Source organism: Schistocerca gregaria, unplaced genomic scaffold (assembly GCF_023897955.1).
Source record: "Schistocerca gregaria isolate iqSchGreg1 unplaced genomic scaffold, iqSchGreg1.2 ptg000341l, whole genome shotgun sequence".
In the NCBI taxonomy this organism is placed as follows: Eukaryota; Metazoa; Arthropoda; class Insecta; order Orthoptera; family Acrididae; genus Schistocerca; species Schistocerca gregaria.
This window is the reverse complement of record NW_026061805.1, coordinates 57,501-62,500: the sequence shown is the minus strand read 5'-3', so window position 1 is coordinate 62,500 and position 5,000 is coordinate 57,501. Positions and strand designations below refer to the sequence as shown.

At 56.4% G+C, this 5,000-nt stretch overlaps 3 non-coding genes across 3 annotated transcripts in view; all 3 read right to left on the bottom strand.

Annotated features, from left to right (window-relative positions):
• Positions 1-329, bottom strand: part of LOC126307521 (large subunit ribosomal RNA) — a 4,222-nt gene extending 3,893 nt beyond the window's left edge. The window contains exon 1 of the ribosomal RNA XR_007553572.1: positions 1-329. This exon is cut by the window's left edge and continues 3,893 nt beyond it. This is a non-coding gene — a ribosomal RNA (large subunit ribosomal RNA).
• A 188-nt stretch (positions 330-517) lies between these two features.
• Positions 518-672, bottom strand: LOC126307596 (5.8S ribosomal RNA). The gene has a single exon (XR_007553637.1). It is a non-coding gene; the product is annotated as a 5.8S ribosomal RNA (ribosomal RNA).
• A 355-nt stretch (positions 673-1,027) lies between these two features.
• LOC126307599 (small subunit ribosomal RNA) lies at positions 1,028-2,921 on the bottom strand. The gene has a single exon (XR_007553640.1). It is a non-coding gene; the product is annotated as a small subunit ribosomal RNA (ribosomal RNA).
• Positions 2,922-5,000: the final 2,079 nt, after the last annotated feature.

Genomic DNA, 5,000 nt, shown 5'->3' with positions numbered 1-5,000 from the left:
TCAGATGGAGTTTACCACCCACTTGGAGCTGCACTCTCAAGCAACCCGACTCGAAGGAGAGGTCCCGCCGACGCTCGCACCGGCCGCTACGGGCCTGGCACCCTCTACGGGCCGTGGCCTCATTCAAGTTGGACTTGGGCTCGGCGCGAGGCGTCGGGGTAGTGGACCCTCCCGAACACCACATGCCACGACAGGCGGCAGCCTGCGGGGTTCGGTGCTGGACTCTTCCCTGTTCGCTCGCCGCTACTGGGGGAATCCTTGTTAGTTTCTTTTCCTCCGCTTAGTAATATGCTTAAATTCAGCGGGTAGTCTCGCCTGCTCTGAGGTCGTTGTACGAGGTGTCGCACGCCACACCGCCAGCCGGCTGTGCACGCTACCGAGAAAGCACCGGTATGCGAACCGCCAGGCGACAGGCGCGCATCGCACGTTTAAGGAGACGCGGCCGGCCACACAGGCGACCACGACACTCCCAGGCGCCCGAAGCGGGACAAACGCCGCGCGCTTCAGTATACGTAGCCGACCCTCAGCCAGACGTGGCCCGGGAACGGAATCCATGGACCGCAATGTGCGTTCGAAACGTCGATGTTCATGTGTCCTGCAGTTCACATGTCGACGCGCAATTTGCTGCGTTCTTCATCGACCCACGAGCCGAGTGATCCACCGTCCTGGGTGATCTTTATCTTTTCAGTTCTCCACCGTCTCTTTCAAGACAGTTGCAGAGGCGGGACTGAGGCGTTTGACGGCCCCTGTTCCATTACTTTGTGTCCAACGGCCTGACGGCCGATGGGCGTCGTACGGCTCCACACCGGAGCGGACAGGCACTCGGGCGAAAGTCATTCAAAACCGGCGCCAGGCGCCAGGTGCCGCAGGCCAGCCGCTCCAGAGCTTCAGCGCTCGTACCACACAACAACACTTGCGCTAGTTTTGAGAGGCACGCGTGGTTCCGCACGCGGCGCACGGCTACTGCCGTACAGGTAGCGTGTTGCGCGACACGACACGCACATCGAAAGACATGCAGTCTAGTCGGTAATGATCCTTCCGCAGGTTCACCTACGGAAACCTTGTTACGACTTTTACTTCCTCTAAATGATCAAGTTTGGTCATCTTTCCGGTAGCATCGGCAACGACAGAGTCGATGCCGCGTACCAGTCCGAAGACCTCACTAAATCATTCAATCGGTAGTAGCGACGGGCGGTGTGTACAAAGGGCAGGGACGTAATCAACGCGAGCTTATGACTCGCGCTTACTGGGAATTCCTCGTTCATGGGGAACAATTGCAAGCCCCAATCCCTAGCACGAAGGAGGTTCAGCGGGTTACCCCGACCTTTCGGCCTAGGAAGACACGCTGATTCCTTCAGTGTAGCGCGCGTGCGGCCCAGAACATCTAAGGGCATCACAGACCTGTTATTGCTCAATCTCGTGCGGCTAGAAGCCGCCTGTCCCTCTAAGAAGAAAAGTAATCGCTGACAGCACGAAGGATGTCACGCGACTAGTTAGCAGGCTAGAGTCTCGTTCGTTATCGGAATTAACCAGACAAATCGCTCCACCAACTAAGAACGGCCATGCACCACCACCCACCGAATCAAGAAAGAGCTATCAATCTGTCAATCCTTCCGGTGTCCGGGCCTGGTGAGGTTTCCCGTGTTGAGTCAAATTAAGCCGCAGGCTCCACTCCTGGTGGTGCCCTTCCGTCAATTCCTTTAAGTTTCAGCTTTGCAACCATACTTCCCCCGGAACCCAAAAGCTTTGGTTTCCCGGAGGCTGCCCGCCGAGTCATCGGAGGAACTGCGGCGGATCGCTGGGCTGGCATCGTTTATGGTTAGAACTAGGGCGGTATCTGATCGCCTTCGAACCTCTAACTTTCGTTCTTGATTAATGAAAACATACTTGGCAAATGCTTTCGCTTCTGTTCGTCTTGCGACGATCCAAGAATTTCACCTCTAACGTCGCAATACGAATGCCCCCGCCTGTCCCTATTAATCATTACCTCGGGTTCCGAAAACCAACAAAATAGAACCGAGGTCCTATTCCATTATTCCATGCACACAGTATTCAGGCGGGCTTGCCTGCTTTAAGCACTCTAATTTGTTCAAAGTAAACGTGCCGGCCCACCGAGACACTCAACTAAGAGCACCCTGGTAGGATTTCAACGGGGTCCGCCTCGGGACGCGCAAGCACGCCTTCGGCTCGCCCCACCGGCAGGACGTCCCACGATACATGCCAGTTAAACACCGACGGGCGGTGAACCAACAGCGTGGGACACAAATCCAACTACGAGCTTTTTAACCGCAACAACTTTAATATACGCTATTGGAGCTGGAATTACCGCGGCTGCTGGCACCAGACTTGCCCTCCAATAGATACTCGTTAAAGGATTTAAAGTGTACTCATTCCGATTACGGGGCCTCGGATGAGTCCCGTATCGTTATTTTTCGTCACTACCTCCCCGTGCCGGGAGTGGGTAATTTGCGCGCCTGCTGCCTTCCTTGGATGTGGTAGCCGTTTCTCAGGCTCCCTCTCCGGAATCGAACCCTGATTCCCCGTTACCCGTTACAACCATGGTAGGCGCAGAACCTACCATCGACAGTTGATAAGGCAGACATTTGAAAGATGCGTCGCCGGTACGAGGACCGTGCGATCAGCCCAAAGTTATTCAGAGTCACCAAGGCAAACGGACCAGACGAGCCAATCCGATTGGTTTTGATCTAATAAAAGCGTCCCTTCCATCTCTGGTCGGGACTCTGTTTGCATGTATTAGCTCTAGAATTACCACAGTTATCCAAGTAACGTGGGTACGATCTAAGGAACCATAACTGATTTAATGAGCCATTCGCGGTTTCACCTTAATGCGGCTTGTACTGAGACATGCATGGCTTAATCTTTGAGACAAGCATATGACTACTGGCAGGATCAACCAGGGAGCTGCGTCAACGAGAGCTGAGCAGCCGGCCGCCCGGGAGTGTGTCCCGAGGGCCCGCGCGAACACGCAAGCGTCCGCTCAATTATTCTGCAAACAGGAGGAGGCTGAGCTCCCCTGCACGATACACCTCGAAACCCTCTCAGGTCCCGGCGGCGCGCAGCGCCGTCCTAAGTACTTGGTCGGGTTCGAGAGAGGCGCAATCGCCCGGAGATGGGCGAGTAGACGCTTTCAGTGCGAACACCCGTGCTCCCAACTGAGCTTGCCGCTGCCGACAGAGGCCCGGGAGCGTGCTGTCGTGGCATTGCCGGCGGGAAACAACACGCGCCACCTACGGTGACCGGCAGCTCCAACGCCAGCGCCACAGAAGGGCAAAGCCCCACTTGGGTGCAGAAGCGAACTCTCCCAGCACAGCGCACGCGCCAACACGTCCGCAGAGCTGCGATACAAACCACCTGCGAGAACCGCTGGGGGCGACCGAGCAGCAGACGGCGTCGCGACGCCGAGTGCCGGGCGGCGGCGCATCCTCAACGCACACAGTCCGCAATCGGACCAGCACACTGCAGATGTCCACCGCGCTTCGCACCGGGCTCGGCAGAACCCACTTTGGCCGCCTGGCGCCGCGCGCAGGGTGCGCCGGCGCATAGCTGGGACGCCAGCCGGGCCCGTCGGCCGGCGCTCCTGCCACTGGGCGCCCCCCACCAGCCGGCTGTAGTGCGTGCGCTCACGCAGCGCGCGGCCAGCACGCCGGGCGGCCCCCCCTCACCGGCCGGGGACTGTCCCGCCAAGCCACAGCCTCGTATCGCTTCATACCCACATGGCCAACTCAGGTTCGGGGGCATGGCGGGTACCGCCGAAACAACCGGTTCATAGATGTACCGATCGTCGCTATCACCGATGCACCTGCAGCGCGAACAACCGCTCAACAACTGATTTCCAGTTCATTTGCGGATCTTTGGCAGCAAACGTATACGTCAATCTACATTTGCGAAATCTACGATTCTGGCATGCCTGCATGTTATGTGTCACGACACGCTACATCAGCCCACATACACACTGCGGCATGTACACGAGAGAACACGTGGAAGATGGTCCGCGCACGTGTGCAATGTCCCTTGCGCGGCTCGACTGTCAACCGGCCTCTGTAGCATGTCGCAGATGTGGAACGCGGTCCACCGTGCTATCATGTTGTGTGGGGCAATACGATTAAATAGGAAAACCCTCGTCGCTACATCAACAGACGGCTCACGCTGATTCCCGGCAGAGGGAGGAGGGGGGGGGGGGGGGGGGGCCAACATGCAATACTTTCGTCCGTACCTACCTACCACATGTCTGTACGGCGTACAACAGTGCAATCTCGCTGTAATGGGGAGACGAGACAAGTAGCATCGTGCACAACATATGGCCCTTATGATTCGCCATTGTAGGGCGCAGCCGGTGTACGGTCAAGCATGTGCCACATTATGTCACTCAGTACGTAACGACGGATGATCAGTGTGGGTTACGCGTACATCAGCGGACAGTCCACACAGGCCGTACCACAACGTACACTGACTGCATCGACAACCGAATGCAACTGAACAGCTGCAAGGCTCATTTCACAAACAAACGCCTGACCGACCAGCTTGGAAGGGCAGGAGGGGAGGGCGATATTCGTTCTGTAGCGGTACACCCTTCCAGTGGTTAGCGGGACTGTGTAGAAAGTACGCAACACTCGAAAGACCTTTATGTGAGGGTACGCACCATGGCATCAAGAAATACACATGACACCAGAGGATCCAAGCAGTGAACTATGTTCAGAGGGTTGCTGTTAGGCAAAGCTACATTCCTGTGACGTTACATGTGACAGTTAAGGTGCAGTGTAAGTTAGGTTAAGGTGCAGCGTAAGTTAGGTTAAGGTGCAGCGTAAGTTAGGTTAAGGTGCAGCGTAAGTTAGGTTAAGGTGCAGCGTAAGTTAGGTTAAGGTGCAGCGTAAGTTAGGTTAAGGTGCAGCGTAAGTTAGGTTAAGGTGCAGCGTAACTTGGGTTAAGGTGCAGCGTAACTTGGGTTAAGGTGCAGCGTAACTTGGGTTAAGGTGCAGCGT